The sequence below is a fragment of the Cavia porcellus genome, unplaced genomic scaffold, assembly GCF_034190915.1.
Source record: "Cavia porcellus strain 051 isolate PalLab524CR breed Dunkin Hartley unplaced genomic scaffold, mCavPor4.1 scaffold_14, whole genome shotgun sequence".
NCBI classification, from domain to species: Eukaryota; Metazoa; Chordata; class Mammalia; order Rodentia; family Caviidae; genus Cavia; species Cavia porcellus.
This window is the reverse complement of record NW_026947497.1, coordinates 29,302,339-29,323,835: the sequence shown is the minus strand read 5'-3', so window position 1 is coordinate 29,323,835 and position 21,497 is coordinate 29,302,339. Positions and strand designations below refer to the sequence as shown.

Below are 21,497 nucleotides of genomic sequence, written 5' to 3'. Positions count from 1 at the left end.
AGTGCTGGGAAAACTGGCTCTGCACATGCCAAACATTAAAGTTGGACACATATCTTTCACTGTGCAAAAAACTAAATTCATAGTTGATCCAAAATCTAAATATTAAAACAGAAAAATAAATCTAGTAGAAGATAGGATAGGTAAAATTCTTGAAGACAGTGCTGTAGGCAAAGACTTTATGAATAAATCCCTGATTGCACAGGAATGTCACAAAGAATCAAAAACTAGAATCTTATCTTATTTAAAAACATTTGCACAGCAAAAGAAACCACCAATAGAGTGAAGCAACAATCATATTGTGGTAGAAAATGCTTGCTAACTGTTCCTCAGACAAGACTACTATCAAGAATACACAAAGAACTCTTGAAAATCTGTCCTCCCAAATGTAAAGATCCAACCCAAAAATGGGCAGCTGAGACAAATATATGCTTCTCAAATGAAGGATACAAACTGAAAATAAATATATGAAAAAATGTTTAACACTACGGGTCATTAGAGATGCAAATTTAAAAATATTGAGAAATCAACCAATAACAAATGCTGGAGGGGCTGTGGAGAAAAAGGAATTCTTCTGAATTGTTGGTGGGAGTGTAGACTGGTGAAACCAGTCTGGAAATCAATGTGGAGATTCTTCAAAAAACTAGGATTAGAAGTTCCATTAGACCCAGGTATTCCACTTCTGGGTATCTTCCCAGGAGAATTTAAAACATCTTAACACAGCAGTATATGTTTATAGCCGCACAATTTGTAAAATAGCTAGATCTTGGAGACAATCTAAATGTCCATCAATTGAGGAATGGATAAAAATGTTGTAGTATTTTTATATGACAGAGTACTACTCAGTCAAAAAGAAGACTAAGCTTGAGATTTTATAGATAAATGGATGCAATGTGAGACCATATTCATTAATGAAATATATCAGACATTCATGTGTAAACACTGTGTTGTCTCGCTAGTGTAAGAGGCTGAAAGAAACTATGTACATAATAGATAATTAAGATAATTATACTATTGATTCCCTTGAGAACTTGAAAAAGAAAGGTTTGTGCTAGTACTGTTTGGATAATGAAAACGCAAGTGTCCAGTACTCTGAGTAACTGAACTGAAGATAGTAATACAGAATTTACATGCTATCATTTCCTTCTATTTGTTGTGTTTTGAAATATTTTAATTTTCTTTTTAAAATAAAATAAATCCTTTAAAAAGTGTGCACATGTTTAAAATCTGAAGCAGTGTTCACATGATTATCCCTTCTACACCCACATATGTTACTTTGTGTGTGTATATCTGAAGAAAATATTTGTAAAAAAAATATTCAATAATTACTGCTGTTATCACCCTACTATCTTTTAAAATTTTCTGTGATACATTTGTAAACATCTTATGAATAATAATTAGTAAAAACTATCTTTATTTAGCATAAACATCTGAAGTTACTATCATTTTATTCCCAAAGAGCAAATTCAATTCCTGATATGGAAAATGCATATTCTAATATCAATGGGTAACTTTTTACATTACTACCTTGCTATTTTTCCAAAGGACTATTAAATATAATCATCATGCTTGGTGGATACAATTAACAGATCTTATAGAGATTTATACTACCTCAACAAATAATCTTGCAATGTTCTTTTAATTAATCTGACCATAGAAAATTCCTTATAGAGAAGTTCAGTTGGTTTTATTCTTCATAAGGAACTAAAAGGCACTATATATGTGAATGAATGCATGTTAAGTGCATATGAGAAAATTTTTGAATTATATTTCTCTATTTTGAAGGTTTTTCCTTAACTGAATTTGTATAACAGAAGATTATTTTAAGTATTTTAATTGACTGAGTAGCTGAAGTGTTGGGCTAGTTCAATGACTCATACTAATTCCAGATGCATACATGAGACACTGAGGCAGGAAGATCCATATTCTAGGCCAATCTGGGCAACTTAACAATTAAAATAAAACAAAACTCTAAAATAAAAATTTAAAAAAAAATCCTAGGGGTATATTTCTATGGTAGGGTGATTGTCCAGCAGGAGCTGGTTCGGGGTTTGATCTACCACACTAAAAAAGAGCAATCACAGCAACAACAACCAAAGTAATTCAGTAACTATTAAACATCATGGCATGCAAATCAAGTTAGAAAGGAGGTCTTTAAGGTTAAGGCTCAGGAACTAAGTCAGAAGACATTTCCCAAGTATTACCACTCGAAAGATAAAATTGTCTCCTGTTTACGAACTTTGTATGACATTAATGAAAAGAAAATCACCAAATATTAATTGCTTTATCTTGTAACCTGATTAAAATTTATTTTGTAAAAATGTCCCTCAGGTTCTCCTAATGACTATACTTTCAAATATTTAGTCACAGCATTTAAAAGGATGAAGAAAGGAGTTTATCCTCTAGGGATCAGTGAACTGGCAAAAATCTCAAAGTTCTGCCCAAACTGTGCTAGCAAATGAGGCAGAATTCCAGCCCTATGAAAGGAGCTGAGTTGCTGTCAGGATTAACACAGAAACGAATTCAAAGCCACATACAACTAACTGTTGAGATACTAGAATAAATATTATTCACAGGCTCCACATTGATAAGTGCAGTACACATGCACAGAAGTCCCCTTTGTTTACAAGGGACGCGTTCTAGCACATCCCAGGGGATGCCTGAAGCTGCAGATAGCACCAAGTCCTATATGCAGTTTACTGTATTTCCATATATATATATATATATATATATATATATATATATATATGATAACATTTAATTTTTAAATTAGACACAATAAGTGTTAATACTACTAATAATAATTAGTAAAATCACATCACTGTGGTATAATAGAAGTTATGTGATTTTGTGAATGAAGTTATATGAATCTTTTCTTTCCTTCTCTTTCATTCTTTCTCTCTCTCTGTCTCTCTCAAAAATACTTTAATTCTCCACTGCACAAGAGTTAGGGCTTGTGTCTAGATGTCCCCTCAAATTCACATGTGGTGATAGCTGGGAATTTTTGAGAGGTGACCGGATCTAGAACATGTGACCCTGGAATTCATTCTTGGTGTAACACTAGGCACAAAAACACTAGGATTAAGGGTATGAGTGCTACCCACCCTTCAGTAGTCTGGATAAAACACAAAAGATAGAAAGACTTGTGATTGCCTCTTGTGGCTTTGCTACCTTTTGCCTGCCATGAACTGTTTCCTGTAAGCAAGGCCTCTACCAAACCACCCTCCCTTGGAGCCAGTCGATGATGGATTGAAACATGCACTACTGTGAGCTAAATGAACCTTTCCTCCTTTAACTTTGGGTGTCAGATATTTTCTCTCAGCGATGATATAAAAATAACTAAGACAATAGCCTTAATATTTTTGACTTCATTTGAAAAGGGGTAACTAAAACCATGGTAACGGAAACTGAAAATTAACCCAATGAAAAAGACACAACAGAAAACAAAACCTTAACAGGGTAAAAGGAAACTTCTGTACCCAAATAAATACTCAATACATTTTACCTAACACTAAACAGGTAATATTACAAGTGTGCTTGTCAACAGAAATCAGTTATTATAAGGTAGTTCACAGGGGCAGAGTAAAATAGTGTTTACTATTTGCTTTAGGTTTTAAAATGAGTAAAAAGAAAACATGAGGGCTTTTTTTCCTAAGTGCCATTAATAAACACTAATTTTACAATTTCAAACAATCTCAATTGCTGTTATGTAGCTCAAACATGTTTTCTGCAAAATAGGCTTTGTGTTTCTTGGACAAGTTCAATCTCAATTCAAAACTCCAAGATTATTTGAGTAATTTATTCAGTGTCTATATTACTCAAAATAAGATTTTAAAAAGTATACTTAAAGCCTCTAATAACTCACTGACTGATGTGAATGTAATGTGAATGTAATGGCTTGACTTAATGTTTACCATTTGAAGTCTTAACCTCATGAGTTTGAAATGCTGATTAATTAATAGATAAGATCTGTAGAGAAGTACTGAAGTTAAGGTAATATCAAGAGTGTGCGGCCTAACCTAACCTAACATGATTAATGTTCTCATAAAAGAAGGAAATGTAAAAGCAAACACACATACAAAAGGAATTCTATGTAAGGGAAAAGGCTACTTACAGGGCAAGCAAGGTATGCCTGATCCAGGTCTTTTCTTACAGCCTTGTAAAGAACCAACCCCCTGATACCAGACTTGTAAACATTCCAAAACTATAATATAAATTTCTCTTTAAAAGAGTACCAGTTGTTTGTGAACTTTGTTACAGCAACCCTAGAAAAGTAATGTAGAGAGAAACCAGTGGCGAGTATCTTATACTAAAAAAAAAAAAAAAGAAAAGAAATAAATAAAAGTATAGAGAAGCATAACTTGAACCAACAGTTTTCCAGTTCTAGATGGGGCATAAGTAGCCAAGGCCTCCATAAAGACACACTTGAATAAGGTCATTCATTTGTTAAAGAATATTTAAAACTTTAATGCCAGGTAAGATCACACAATAAGTACAAGGAGCCAGAAAGCAGGTAAGACTCTAAGGTTAAGTTATAGATGTCGAATGGATCACTAAACCAATCAATGTCAGACAGATGAAGAGGAATCAGCAAAGGCCATAAAGAGGTGGTGATCTCTAGGCTAGAAGGAAAACTTGGAGACTAATACATGAGAATTTGGGGAAAAGTGCTTCTGTGTAAGGGAATCATTGCTCTCTAAAAATTGTTAGTAAATCCAATGGGGTGAAAAGAGCCTACCACTGAATTTAGTATTGTGGACATGACTGCAGTGAGTATCTGGGAAGTTCTCGTATTGAGTGGGAAGGACAGAAGGACTGGAAAGGCTTGAAGAGAAACCAGGAATTTAGAGACAATGAGCCATATCTGATCATTTTAGATTTCATTATGGCAAAAATTCTGTCAATTTGAAATATTAGGGAGTTCAAAAGAGAAAAATAGAGTTTGTTTAGACTTGGAATTCATCTGTGCTGTTGTTTTATTTGAAATTTTGTGTTTAAGATTGAAAGGAAATAGTTTGTTTGCTGTGGAGAATGACCTTGTGGAGGTAATGTTGGATGATGCAGAAAGCATCCATACCATTCAGCGGTATCTCACTTAAGGGTTAAGATCTAGTGTACAAATGGAAGATTTGCCTTGGCCGGAAGCTAGCATGGCTCATCCATATGAAAAGATGAAAAGTGTAAAATACTACCGCAGTGGGCCGTAAGTAGAAAAAAGCTAGCAGAAAAAACTGCGTGTCTTCTGCTTCACTTGAAAAGATCAGGAGCCGGGAGAGATGTAGAAATATGACATCTTTCAGAGGGGAAGTGTTGAATTGGTGATTAAGAACAAGAGTGTAATGAAATCATAGGAGAATACAGTATGATTGCTGAGTAGCTTTAATATTTTAGCTTTGAGAGAAGTGATATTTAGTTTTAGTTAAATGATGTCTTTAGTATTGATTTGAATTTTTACCCAGTCATATACCTCTAGTGGGTACAGAGATGCACTACTGGGAAGCAGGTTCACTGTGCACAGAATGGCAACTCATCCAAGTCCACCATAAGGTACAGGAAGCAGATGTACTATTTACAGATAGACAACAAAGGACAAAAAAGTGAATTAAGATGCAAAAGAGAATCGGTCTTTCAAAGCTCAGGAATATTGTCCAGAGTGGAGTAAGTTCACTCTGCAGGTCACATAGGCACTGTAGCTGAGAGAAAAGGAAGCAGCCCATCTGGGCTTCTGTATTTCAGTGTTACAAAATTCACTTGGCTAGAGCATTGCAGGAATCTTGTTTTCTATGGAGGGAACCAGAATAGAGACTGGACTGTATCAGCCAATTTCTCTATCTCTCACAGTGTTCATTCCCAACTTCTTATTGTTGTTCTTTAGGACAAGAAGTGTGAAAGTTGGGGAAAGCCAGATTGCTTGGAGGCCATCCATCAGAACTGCCTTGCAGTTGGTGAATAGTGGTTTTAGCCAGGAACATGGTGTATTCAGTGACATAAAAGATGCATAAAGTCAAGAAATTTAAGGGCACACTCCAGGGAGGACTAAGGCTTTTCTAGAAACAAGCATGGCATGGAGAGAGGTAGGAATGCTAGGGAGTGATGTGCAATGAGACAAGGCTGGAAATGAACGGATAGTGCCTGTGGGATTGCAATGTTACGCCAATTCATGTGAGAGCCAATAACTGCAGGCTATTGAAGATAGTGGTCAGGCTTAGATGTCTGACACTGAAGTTATGAAAAGGTTGTTAGTTGCCAAAAATGACAAGTTTGAAATAAAAATGATGACAGTGGATGAACAACCTAAGTAGCAAAGAATTCATTGTGAGTTTGCCAGAACCTTACTGGCAGAGAGGCAAAAACACCCAAACTTCATAAGACACTGACGCTGACAATATGTCAAATTTTAAAAATTTTGTCACAAAGTTTTCTCAAAGTACACTCTATGTGTAGAATCTGTAGGTGTGCAAAGATTTCTTTTTCATGATAGTGAAAATTTACTTTCTTTCTGGTTCGGTCTTATGATTGATTTACTTGCTCATTTGATTCTGCGTTGCTATTCTCTATTGTGTGCTATTTATGAGTAATGCAATGGTCTATTTTAGTTTTTTTATTAATTGTCTATGTCAAGTATGTTAAATTTCTAATTACTAGGTGCATCCAATATTCAATAATTTCAGAATAGTTGTACAATATTAAGATTTTTTCATCATAAATTTATGGCAGAGAGCCATTTTGTCAAAAAGTATGCATTTGTAAACTCTTACATAGCTTCATACATTCCTAAATTCACTTGAAAAAATACAATAAATCCTCTTCTACTTTAAAAAATGCCATATGAGTCATTACTTGAAAAATAAAACCATTTACTAATATAAACCCCAGTGGAGTTATATTTTTAAGTGATTTTATTGCAATTGAAGTTCAATATTCATTAATTTTATATTTTCTTATAAATTATTTTCCTATGATTGTCCTTTGAGTTATTCATTAATTTTATAGATTTTAATCTTAATAAGACACTTTTAGTATATTACACATTTCCTTTCTGGAATCTAAATCATATGCATTTTCCAGTTTATCATTTACATTTCAATTTTATTTATATGTATGCATACAGAATTTTTAAATTGAATAATCTAATATTTCAGTATCATTTACATTTTCTTTTTTCCATTTTTATAATTAGAGATAACTATTATGCTCTCAATATAATATAAATTACAATCTATGTTTTATATAGAAATTATATTAATTTAAATATGCTATAATTCATTTTAGTATTAAGTCAATTATTTAGCTGTGTTACATTAAGTATTTTGTATTTAATAATGCATGTTCTTTTTGCAGTGTTTAACTGAGGGATAAGTTGCAAATGTTCATTAATTTTAAAGAAGAAGATATAAGTGTAAAATTACCTTTGTAAAAGAAAATACATGAGTATTCTGCCTTGTTCAGATCTAGTACAATAATATAATTAGTTTTATATTTCTTATGACTAATTCATTGATTAATACTGTATAATCATTACTACCTGAGGATAATAACTGTAAAACCTAAACACTAAGCTGTGAAGTAAAAATCCTTAATACATTTTAAAAATAGGAGAGTACAGAAATTATTATTTTATTCAGTACACAGTAAAGCATAAAAAGTCTGTGTGATTTTGTTAACTTTTTCTAGTTTGCTTTTTGTTTTGAAAAGATTGTTCTTAATACATGTAGACAAATTAATTTTTAAATATATTAAGATATACTTATATTATTTTATACTTGTTTACTACTTTAATATTTTATCTGTCTTCCAGATTGTCTGCTACACCATTATTAAGTTAGTCTTTGTTTATGTTCATTTCACTATTGAATTACACTAGGAGGAAAAAAGTGTATAAAGCAAGGAGCTGAGATAATCTCATTTTAAAATGAGACTGTATTTATTCAGGAGACACTAGACTTTTAAAATTCTGAGTTTTTATCAATTGCCTTGTCTGCAAGTTGGAAAAATCATATTAAAAGAAAACCAGTAACAATTATTTTTATCCAAATATTATGCATTGAAAACTGCTAGATGAAACTAAAGATCAGTGAACACACCTACATTTATGCCAAGAAATAAATTTGTCTCTATACTTTATAAATTATTTTGTTGCATTCCAAGATTAAATTGTTTAACTGAGGGATAAGTTGCAAATATTCATTAATTTTAAAGAAGAAGATATAAATGTAAAATTATATTTGTAGAAGGAAAGAGTATTCTGCCTTGTTCAGACCTAAAATAATATTAGTTGTATACTTCTTATACTTGCAGATTAAATTGTAAATAATTTTTTGCTTGAATTACAGTGATCTTGACATTAAAATGTGTGAAAATTTGACCTAAGTCTTACATGACAGGATAAAATTGTTAATGGAAGTTAAAAGTATTAAATGACTAGCTTTTTAAAATGAATTTATGCATTTGAAGCAAAATTTGCTTTAAAATTGCCTGAATGCATTTGTAAATTTTATTGCAAAATATTTCATTTTCCCTATATACCACTAAAAATAGTAATTTTGGGATCATGCACGATAATTTAGTTTTCACATGAAGTTACTTATTGATTGAATATTTTGTTAGGCCTACTTGGTTTGAGAAGTTTTTCAGATTATGAATATTTGGATTTTGGAATCTTTGTATATAAAAAGATATGTTGACAATGGGACCCAAGTATAAACGCAAAATTAATATTTATGCTCTTATTTTTTCAAATATAAATTGAAGGTAATTTCATGTAGTATTTTGAATAACTGTGTGAATAAAACAGAATGTGTTTATATCAACTGAAAGGGCTGGAGATTCCCTCTTTAGAGTTCTAACTAAACTGTATTTTGCCCCTGAGATCTGACTGTGGCGTACACATGAGATTGAGCATGGAATCTGCCATTTCTTGTGTCATGTCAGTGCTCAAAAATTTCAGACGCTTTTGGAACATTTCATATTCAGCATTTTGGACCGGAGATTCTCATGAGTTCTGGGATTTACTTATAGGATATCTCAAAATGGTTATGTCAGCTTTGTGGAACTATTCCTTTGATTTCTGGGATATCATTCTCAATTAGTTCTTTACCTATATTTCTGTACTTCATGCATTTCTTTCTATAACTACCTAGAAATGCGTTAATCAGTGAGAAATTGAGAATACATAGGTAGAGCTTTAAACTCCAAGCTGACAATTTTCTCACTAGTCTACAATGAGAAGACAAGCAACTATTCTATTCTGTATTCTGTTATTTTTCTTTTTTTTTTTTTTTTTTTTTTTTTTTTTTTTTTTTGGTCTTTTTCATTTTTATCGGTACCAGGGATCGAACTCAACGACTGCCTGCTTGCAAGACAGGCGCTTATGCCGCTGAGCTAAAACCCCAGCCCCCTGTTATTTCTCTTGACTGAAACTGCAATTATATTAGTACAAGTCATTTGTTCCTTTACTTGCAGAGTACAATGTATGAATACCTGTTATAAATTTGGAACTGTTTTAAGTGTTACATCAGTGAAATATACAGTAAAACTCCTTGGCTCACTGCAATTTATATACTAGAAGATAGAGAAATGAATAAAGATCAATGAAATCAGACCATGACAATTGATAAAATACATGTCGTGGAAGGATACTTGGTTGTGAAAAAATGCCAAATGGCAAAAGTGGTTGGTGGAAGGCATTAACTCTAATTTTAGAGGCCAGAACAGCGCTCAGTGAGATCACTTTACAATTGAGAAAATACTTGAAAGATGTGAAGACATCTGGTGGAAGAATATTCCAGGCACTGAGAAGAGCTGTGAAAAATTCCTAAGACCCATGAACTCTCAAGGTATTTAAGAAAAGAATACACAGAGCATTGTGAATAGAATAGAATATGGAAGAATTGTTCATACACAGTTTGTGCATTAGTTATGTAGGACCTAGAAGTTAATTACAAAACTTGACTTTTACTGTGAAAGAAATGGAAACTCTTCAAATAATTTTTCCGTATGTGTAGTTAATAATTTCAATGAATAATTTTGCTATTATATTGAAAACACAATATTGATGGAAGCAGAAGAGCACTCGTGTTCTTCAAGTCACCAAAATCAGTCATTGATAAAAAGAGCATGGCAGCATGGCATGTGAGATTCCATCGGTATTTAGATATGGTTTTAACATAATATCAAAGATGCAAATTGCAAGAAACAGGACATCTCCAATTTACTCTTTTCTGTGCAATAAAGAGATGGATTCAGCATAACTGAGGTGAAAAGCTGCATCTTCAAGATATTTTATGTAGGAAACAGAAAGATGATTCTAGGTTCAGGTATTGACATGTTAAGTATGAGATGGCTATTATGACCACGAAGAAATGCACACCTGGAAAACTTGATATAAAGTCTGATTGTCAGCCTGAGTATATGTGATTTAATACTAAATATCAAGAATTAGGAGTGGTCATACTTCAAGTACAAGCATAAAAGTAAAATAAGGAAGAAAACCCAGGCCTGAGTGCATGCCACGACCTCAGTATTTGTCTCTCACATTATGGAAAAGCTGTCATCTCCTTCCAGGACATCTAACCTATTCTCCACATTCTTTACTTTTCTTAAAACACACTCATCATCTCATAACTCCTATAATAGAAGAGATAAACATGAAACTATTACCCTGTTGACCAAGATGCTTAAAAATTAATTTATTTACTTTTTAAAAATTTTTTGGTACCAGGGATCAAACTCACAACCTCACACTTGACAGGCAGGTGTTTACACCACTGAGCTACATCCCCAACCCCAATTCTTAAAAATTACACCCATAGTAATATGCTATTTCTTATTCCTTACCATTCATCCATTTTGACAATCTTCAGTCATATCACACTTACATAACCCAAAACCTTCACATTTCTCCACTTCTTACATGACTCTAATGTGTGACGTTCTGCTTAATAGTTCATTTCATGAAGTTTCATGTCTTTTTCCCATTTATAAATTAAGTCACCGCTATTTTGTAGATTTCCCTAAACTCAGAGAGTAACTTGGTTACTTTCTTTGTACTATAATACTTACAACGAATGTCTGTATCCTTCATTGTACTGAGAATTTTTTAAGATATTTGATGATTAGTATTTTGAGCACCCAAAACACTACACACAGTTCAGACTAAAAGAAGAAATGAATCATTCAATTAGAAAAACTTCCATTAGTATTTACCAGTAATCAATTCAAAAATTACACAAAAATTAGTCATAAATATATGTTAGTTTTTAATCGAATGCTATAATATCAAATGTCATATATCTATATGGTCAGATATATTCATTGAAATATACTACAAATATAAAGTATGTTGCTTTCTCTCTTGCTGGAGAAATGCCCAAAATTAGTTTGAAAATGTGCTCATGCAGGAAAAATTATTTGATATAACAACTATACTGGTTGAGGAAAAATTGATATAGTGAAGGACATTTTTATAAATATCAAGAATTAAAAGTAATAGTGAAATGCAAATAAAAACAGTAATTCAATATAAAAAAACAACATCAGTCTATGTCAAAGAAAGTCTTTAATATAAAGATGTTTTCATCTAGGCTATTTTTTAAATGACAAACTAAAATTTATCATTGGAAAAATAATGACATAAACAATAATTTCTGTCCAACTGAGGATATTATTTTCAAATTGTCCCTGATTAACCATACTGGGGACTATTTGAAGACACTGAAACAATCAATTCATTTGACAAGCGCTGGGAGAAATATAATGTATCTGAAAATGCATTCTGATATATTCCAAACTGTGGGTGGGTCTAATAGTGCTGCAAGGACCTGAGATGAGTTATTTCCTTTTAAAACATTTTTATGCGCCATACCCTACAAACACAAAGAACAATTTACTGGGAAAATGTGTCGCCAATATTTTAGTTCCAGTGACCATCACCACTTTTCAATGTTGTTCTGTTTTCTTTTTTTAGAAAGATGCTCTAGGTTTTGTTATTGAGACATTTCTTTTTCTTTTTTTGAAGACAAGTGTATAAAACCAATGCTTGATAATTTACAATAAGTGCCAATATTGACTTATTATTTTATATAAGACAGGCAGGTGTTTACTTGCTATTTTCCTTCCTCCCTGCGTCTCTTCCTTCCTTCTTTCCTTCCATCACATATTTTATCAGCTACATGCTAACAAAATTTTGAGTGTTGCTTGGTATATAAACAAAATCAACGGCACAGACCTGCCTTGGTAAGGTTATGCTATATTTAAAGACAGCACTATATACATAGATACTAAAATAAGACAAAAGTACACAGTTAAGTGTATAATAATAGCCACAAGACAAATAGGTTCAAATTGCTGTCAATCTCAGTGAATGAAAAGACCAATGTAGGATTAAAGATCCAGGAAAATCTAAGTGATGTGTAACAAAAACATAAAAGTTCTTGAATATTGTTAGAGAACTTGAATGTAGAGATAGCAAAGCTTACCAAAGGAAATTTGAAAAGGGCGTGTTTATGTATGTAAAGTTTCAATGTAAAGTTGAATTTGGGATGAATTGGAGAAGTGGCGATGGAAATTCATTATGCCACCGCAGTGTTTCAAGGATAAAATGAGAGTAGAGTTCCCGTGAAGATCAAAGTATGACTACTCATAATTAAAGGGAAATAACAACACCTAGTTTGAAACCATTTTGAAATTTTTAGCCTAGAGGTAAGAGACACGTTGTGCATTATAATTATTTTTGGAAAGTTGATAGAATGAATTAATGTTTGAAAAGATAAGGCTTAAATCATGATCTTGCATTGGAGAATAAGTGATATTGAAGAATAAATAAAGTGAGCGGGTTTTGTTTTGTATATGTATGCATATGTGCATATTTTTAAAAATAGTTCAGGAATACATACAGGCAAGAAGAAAACTTTCAAAAGGTGCATGACAAAGAAATAATTCAAGAAATATCAATTAAGAAAATAGTCTTTCCTAGTACAAAATAGATTTTACTCTAATATTTTAAATCTTTAATTATATTTAAATCTTTGAAATTAACTTTCCTAATTAAACTTATCTTTTTAAATTTGCTTTGAATTTATTTACTTCTTTTTTCTCACTGCCTAACTTTTTAAAGACTTAACCTAAGGGAACTGATCCATAAATGTTTTTAAATTTGAATTTCAAACTTTAATGTGTTATTCTCACTTTACTGTTTGATAAAACTGAGTTTACTTCAAAATAAAAGATTTATCTTGCAATTATATTGCATTTTAATTTCTGAGAACATTTATCTTATTCGTGTGCAGAGAGAGAAAGAGAAAACATGGTGGTGTCGTGTAATGTACGTGAATCCTACACTCTAATCCTATAGGTTGGTGGTCCACTATTATGATAATTTCAACTTCATTAATTCCTTTGAAGTCTTATAGCTAAAAGCCTCTATTCAGGAAATTTGAGTTCAACTTAAGGAATCTTGATCAAACATAATTCATTCTAACTCAGCTTAGCATCTTGTAAAGCTGTACTTTGAGGGTACTGAAGACTAGCTTTAACTTTTCTTTTCTTTTCTTGAGACAATTCATTTCTTCTTTTACAATTTTCAGATGTAACTGAAATATGTAGTTTCTAGGCTACAGTATTCTGGGACACAAGCAGAGAAAGATCAAAGAAGTATTACCATAGTTCAGCATGTAGAACATTTTAAAATCTTTTAAAACTAGAGAATATTCATAATGTTGGAAAAACATTCCTGTAACTATTCATTACACACTTAGTTTTGTTGTTGTTACTGTGTTTTTAATGGGGATGTATAGAAGAAAAACTGATAATTTAGTTAAAAATCTGTTAATATCAAAGTTAACTATTGTTGTCAGAGAAGGATAAAATATATTCATAATAAAAATACTAAGATATATCCAGATATTTTAATTTATATTTTCATGAAGAAATACGACAATGACTATTAATTTAAAGGTAGTCACAAGAGCTCAGTGAGAAAGGGACAAGAATATTTTTTAAGACTGGAGCATCTGTTTGAGACATCCCAATAATTTTGATTCCTCTAATTTGTGTGTGGTTCTTGTGCTGCTGCATAACGTTACTTTTTGCTATTAGAGAAGTAAGATAAAAGGATATTTATTTAAAAAAATAAAAGTCCTATGATGTTTAAATATCAAATATTGCATTTAATGAGTGTCTAGTGTAATTTAGTATATATACACTACAGCAATATCTCATGAAAACATTCATTACTTCTAAAGTAAAAATAGAACACAAGTATTATCCTGATAATGTGTTAGACATATGATGAAAATGAAAAAAAATCATGTCATTTAAGAAAATAATAGCTGGGGCTGAGGATTTAGCTCAGCGGCATAAGTACCTGCCTAGCAAGCAGGAAGTTGTGAGTTTGATCCCTGGAACCAATAAAAAGGAACAAAAAAAGAAAAGAAAAGAAAAGAAAAGAATAGCTAACCTTCTTAGAAATTAAGTAACTGAGACAATGGCATAATTTTTCAAATACTATTCTAATTCCAACCAAAATAGCATTTGAAAAGCTAAAATAATCCTTATAATGTATATTTTCAAAACATTTACCTAGTTTGCATACTTTCTTGAGAAGTTACTGCATAATAATTTTACTAGGATAAAAGTTTGATGGAGAAGAAATATACACATTCAGGAAACAAAAGAGAGCAAAATGATGTATTGAGAAGAGGAAGATAAGATGGCCATTTGTTACCACTTATTGTGAGTGACACAAGAGCAGGTGGCACTGTTTCGAGGAACGCTATACCCAGTGATAGGCTGGTGGATGCTTATCAAGCAGCAACATTGGGAAAACATAAAATAAAATCCCCATTTGGATCATTTGCTAACTTGTGTGGTCTTAGTGGCCCTAACAGGTATAAGGACAAGAATAAAGACTGAACATTGATGTGGGAAGAGATAGGTACATTCAGTACTCAAGAGAGGTGATTGGAGTCAGCTTCAGCACATCATTCATATCTGAGGCAAAATAATGTTGAACAAGTAAGTTATCTCACCCACTGAACCATTAAGTAAAGTGTTTTATAGTCCATCACTGTTTGAGGATGAATTACAGACATATAGAAAATTAAGCAAATGAGAGCAAGGTAATTAGTAACTCCAAGAATGCTAATGAACACATGTACAACCCAAGAGAGAAAATTCAGTAAATAACTATTGACTCAAGCAAAAACTGGGATAGAACTATGTTGATAGGATATAAAAAGTAGTCTAGATTCTGAAAATGCATTAAATTCATATCTTTTATAGCAGAAAAATTATTGGATAATATTTTATGAAAAAATAAAGGGGATATTAAAAATATAAGAAACACAAAAATAATTAAAATTAGTCCATTTTAAGGAATAAGAAGGGCAGATAATATGATTGTTGTGTATAAGAATTATAGTAAGATATGAATTGTAACCTATATGTATTTTGATAAAGTTAAAACTAACTAAGCATATTGTTTTCTGTTTTATAAATATGTAAAACTATGAAAACTGTCCTTTCATCTTAAAATATTGCTCCAAATTTTTAAAATATATGCAAATAAAAGTACCAAGCGCCACAGGGCAGGATGAGATCCCTCTCCCCACAAATTAATTGAACAATACTGCAGCCCATTTCATTGGTAAGAAACCCATAATCTATTTAAAAGGCGCTTGCATGTCCAGTGAGTATGAACTGGCTGCACCACTCATGGTAAGGAAACATGAGATGCTGCTTACCAATTACTGTAACAAGGGAGGTCTATACAATCAAGACAAAAATCTCCTTCCCCAGAATTCAGCTGCTTTTCAGAGAGGGAAAGAGATCCTCAGTAATTTAAATGCTGCCTTTTTTTCCAGGGCTTTTAATAGATTGGCATCTATCTAGCACTGAAAAGATGGAGGACCCAGGTCACACTACCTCCCCATGGCCTTATGGAAAAGAGATATTGGTTTAGGATGGCTGTCAGTGTAGACTCTTTCACAGGGTCAGGATAGAGGAGATGGGTGAAAACTTAAAACTTCTTAGGAGATAATTTTATTTTAAAATGTCATCTCAAACTGCAAGGATGTCTGTTAACATCACAATTAAACATGACAGAGGAGAAACCATATTGTCAAATGCCCACTTAACCCAAAATAATTTCCGAATGATGACTTGAGCCCTGCCTCTCCATGGGAGAATCAAACTTTCAGAATCAAACTTTTATTTGGAATTGACATTCTCTGTTGTAACTTTGTTGGTTTATTTTTAAAATATTTTTTGTATTTTCACTGGAAAGGAAAAAGTGATGTGCAATTTTAAATGTTCAAAATGTACAAGTTGCTTTGTTACAATAAAATTAAATGTGCACATGCACACATGCACACACAAAAGAAAACCTAAAACTCCCAGTTTCTACTTTGCGAGAAAGAGATTTGTTATGGATCCAACTGTCACAGGGAGCTGAGTTAGTTAGAAATATTATAGGCAATCAGACAGGGCTGGGTCCTCAAAGGAGCTAGAGCAGAGGTCCAGATATCTTGCAGCCTTGGAAGAGACAATCACCTCCTGCTGTGGGCCAGATCTCAAGACAAAGGGCAGAGCAAATATAACCACATCCTAAGGAACCACAGTACAAAAAAATTCCCTATCATTCTGAGGAAGTCAGGAGTCAGCACCCCACTCCCTATAGGAAACACTACCCTACAGGGAGAGTCACTGCTGTTGAGCATCCCCACTTCTACATGACTCCCTCCCTGTTTGCTCCTAATTTAATCAATTTTACTTGAGCAATTAATCTTATCGGTTGATCACAGTTCTGTCTCACCTTATGCCCACCTTGCAAATTCCCATTTTTCCCCAACTTTGACCCATCTAACCTCATAATTTTACTCTATAAAAGTTCCTGGAGAAGACAATGTGCTTGGCAACCTACTCAGGACCTCTTCTGTCTCTCTCAGACAGAAGCTTGCTTTCTCTCAATAAATATATTCTATTCTTAACCTCCATGGTTCCTAAAATTTATTCTTTGATTTTAGAGAACACAAACTCATTCCACTATATGACAACAACTCAACTCATCTGACAGCAGTGTGAGGAATTGGCTTCAGTTTTACCTATCTCTGAGCACTCATGGGATCCATTGTAGTCAGGGTTTGTGCAGAAACAATTAGAATCAGGACATGGAGTTTATGATATTACTTTTATGATGGTCAACAGGAGTTAACACAAGAAAATAAGGAAATCTATCTGCAACACCAAAAACAGAATATTTAGTCAAGGGCCTAAATCCCAGCTCTGTGTCCCACATGAATCCAGATGAAGACCCAGAGCTCATGACAGAGCCTCTCATAAGTACAACTGGAGGTCCAGAGACCACAAGAAGGACTCATGCCAGTCTCTTTTATGGATCCATGCCAGGAAGGCCCAAAGATCAGTGGTGGGAGCCAGAAAGTCTATGCCAGCGGGGTGAAGCAGTTGGTGGGATGAGGGTTCTATGCTGGAGTCAAGAAGTTACACTCACAACAAAGACCATGGTGGTCCTAAAAAGCACCGCAACCATCCTCAGAAACATGGAGGCTCCAAGCTCTTCCAACAATAAGCACAGTAGAGTATATGCCAGGAGGCCAGCATGACAGTTCATCCTGGAGACCAAGTAGCACACATCTTCCCCTCCAGAGCTGAGAAGCAATGTTCGATGTGAGGGCCAGAGCTTCTCCAGAAGAACCAACAACTCAAACAGCAACTTGTAGGACAATGCACAATACCTCAATGCAACAATGCATTAATGTATTAATGGCTGCCTTTTCCTTTTCCACCTCTCTATTTATGCTGGCAACTTTCCTCAAGTGGGATATCTACACTCAGCACCATGCTGATGTAATCCAGCAAACCTTAATTTGACCACCAATTTTTAATCCATAAGAGGATCTAACCATACTCTACATGGCTGGAGGTCACTAAGAACATTGAAAGTACTTTGGCCTAAAACAAAACATGAGAGGCTTCCTCAGAATCCCAGGCCAGACTATTAGTGAGATCTACTTCTGCACAATTCCAGTCTATGAAGAGTAAAGAAGGCAGCTACTTTGTCTAATACGTAAATACCAACACAGAGAAATAAGGAAAATTAAGAGAGTAATTATTTTCCTAAAAAAATAAACCACAAAAACCTCCAGGTGCTGAACTAAACACCATGGAGATGTATAATTTACCTGACAAAATTCAAAACAGTGGTTAGAAAAGTGCTTAACGAGTTTAGATGAACCATGCATGAACAAGGAGAGAATTCTAATAGAAAAGAATTAAAGTAGAGAATAGAGAACATCAAGCTGAAGAATGCAATAAATGAATCGAAAAATTAACTAGTGGGTTCAACAGCAGACTACCAGTTAGATCAAGAAAGAAGACACAAACCTGCAGGCAAGTCATTAAAAAGGTGTTCAGAAAAATCAAAACAGAAAATAGCAAAGCAGTCCTTCTGATTTATGGAGAATGACCAAGTGTTCAATACATGCATGCTGTTGTAGTCAGGGGCTGTACAGATAGCAATTAGAATCAGGACATCGAGTTTATAATATTGTTTTATGATGATCACCCAGAGTTAACACAAGAAAATGAAGGAAATCTATCCACAACACTAGAGACATAGAATATTTAGTCAAGGACCTGAATCCCACAGTAATGTCCCACATGAGTCCAGATGAAGATCCAGAGCTCATGACAATGCCTCTCACAAGTCCAACTGGAGGTCCAGAGCCTACAAGAAGGACTCACGCCAGTGTCTTTTAGAGATCCATGCTGGAAAGGCCCAAATGTCAGCGGTGGAAGCTGGCAAGTGTATGCCAGTGGGGTGAAGGAGCTGTGCTGTGCTGGTAGGTTGAGGGTTCTACAGTGGAGCTCAGAAGTCATGCTCACAACAAAGACTAGAGCTGGACTGAAAAGCACCACAGCCATCCTCAGCAACATGGAGGCCTCAAGCTCCTCCAATGATAAGCACAGTAGAGTACATGCCAGGAAGCCAACGTGATGATTTTGTCTGGAGATTAAATGAATACATCGTCCCTTCCTGAGCCAGGAAGCAATGCTAGATGTGAGGACTAGAGCTCCCTCAAAGTGAACCACAGCCACTCTCACCAGCAAGGTCCCAACCTCCTCTGACGACAATGGTCGAACTCACACTGGGGAAGTTAGTCATGATGAGCTCCTCCAGGAGAAACAGTGGCTCAAACAGCAACATGTAAAAGAGCCCACAATGGCTCTCTTCTCCTCCACAGCTGTATTTATGCTGGCAACTTTCCTCAGGTGAAATATCTATGCTCAGCACCATTCTAATTTAATTCAGATGGTGTTAAGTTGACCATCAGTTCTTAAACCATAACACATGCAGACATTCCAGAAGAAAGAACAGAGTTCCAGAAAGTGTAGTCAAGGAAGCAAATCATACATAATTACATGTGTCTATTTTTGCTTTTGTTCCTATAGTTTTATTTCATTTTCAGAAAATTATAACTAACTTAAATATAACAAAAGTTACCCATAGTTTATTCTAAGAGTTTTCCAGTTTTCGCTTTACATATTTCATCTATTTTCATTGAGTTTTGTATGACGTAAACCATATTTTCATTCTTATGCTTGTGAAATTCCAGCTTTCCAAGCATCATGGATTGAAGATATTGTTTTCAACAATATTTATGCTGAATAACTACATTAGTTTGCTTTTCAGTTCAGTAACAAAACACCTGAGTATAGGTATCTTTTAAAGAAAAGAAATGTTTTTACCTATTCACAATTTTAAAGGCTGAAATTCTAAGATCAGGGAGCCCTCCTTTGTTTTGATCTCTGGAGAGACCCTCCATGGTCACATCACTTCATGGCAAATGGCATCATGGGAAAGCATTTCACATGGGAGAGTACATATGGCAATGGAAGAAGCCTCAGTCATTCAACAGAATTGCTCTTTTATAACAACTCACTTCTAAAGAAATGGAGTAGAGTCCTATAGAGATTACCTTAATTCCTACTGAGGGTACTGTTTTTAATTACATAAGCAGCTGCCACCAGACCTCTCCCCTTATGTCATGCAGAAGAATAAACCTACAACATGTGAAAACTAGCAAGACAAAGCACACCCAAAGGGGGCTGGGTTTTAGCTCAGTGGCTCAGTGCCTGCTTTGTAAGTACAAAGTCATGAGTTCAATCCCTGGGGGTGGGAGTGGGAGTGGGGGTGGGGGTGGGGGTGGGGGTGGGCGAGGAAGCATACATAGAGGACAGCAGCACAATGGTCAAAGATCAATTAACTATATATGTATGTATAGATTTATTTATTGGTTTCTGTTCTGTCCTGTTGGTTTATAGTTTGTCTTTATGCAGGTAGCATACTGTTGTGATGTATTTTGTATATTTAGATCAGTTTTTGAGAATTATTTTGGAAATAAAGTTTTCACAATTCTTATTGGTTCTACATTAATTTGAATGCTCAAAAAATGATCAAAAAACATATTTAAGAAAGAAGAAAGTAAAAATACTCAGGTAATGTTTTCTTTTATAAGACAAATATTACAATATAAGGAGGTACTTTGTAAACAAGAGAGTCATATTTCAGTACCTCAGCTTTTGGGGAATTTCATTTCTGTAGGAATCTGTTACCTTTTTACAAGTATCTAATCTATTACCTTTTTAAAAATCTAATCATAGTTAAATTTAATTTTCCTCATTTTTCTTTCGGTGTTTTAAGATCTTAAACATGTTCAAATATTTATGTGCAAATCATTTCTTTCTTTTTTTAGAAAGTCTGTTTTCTGTCCATCTTACATTCCCATATTCCTTAATGTCTTAACATTTAGCTGAAGTGATTTTTGGTTCTTTCTATTGTGTAGAATTAAGCATTCTACATAATATTTATCAGTTAAAATTCAGGGAAAATATGTCCTAAATAAATTATAAAATATTCAAGCAGTGTTGGTCTCTTCTTAAGTACTCATATGAAAAATTAACCATTAATTAACCATTAATTAACCATTCATTTAATAAATATTACTCTAATATTTCCTATACAATGATACCACCCTGGAATTTTGCGGGAGGTTTGGGAGAAAACAAAAACGGTTAGAGGTTTTTCCATCAAGCCCACAGTTAAGTATATTCTTCACATCTGAATTGTTTTAATGGACCCTGACTTTTTTTTTTTTTTACCTCAGTAAAAAATAGTAATTGTTTTGCAATTCTATGAGGTCTCACCAATTAAATTTTTGTTTATAATGTACTGCTAAGAATTACTCAACCTGTCTAATATTAATTATCACTTAAGATAATATAATGCAATTCTGTTTACTTTTTGGTCTGTGGAAATTAGCATTGATTTTAGTACTCTTGTGAATCCAGAAGGATTTATATTGTCTGCGTTACTTCATTTGATGAATTTCAGGTGTGGTTCATAAGTGCAATATAAAAAGTTTGGCTAAGTTGATTTATTTTATTACGTTAGGCTCTCATAGGTTGTGTAAATAACATACTTT

At 33.6% G+C, this 21,497-nt stretch overlaps 1 long non-coding RNA gene across 1 annotated transcript in view; it reads right to left on the bottom strand.

Moving 5' to 3' along the window:
* Positions 1-19,238, bottom strand: part of LOC134470394 (uncharacterized) — a 31,945-nt gene extending 12,707 nt beyond the window's left edge. The window contains exon 1 of the long non-coding RNA XR_010039245.1: positions 19,160-19,238. This is a non-coding gene — a long non-coding RNA (uncharacterized LOC134470394). The remainder of the gene's footprint in view (positions 1-19,159) is intronic.
* Positions 19,239-21,497: the final 2,259 nt, after the last annotated feature.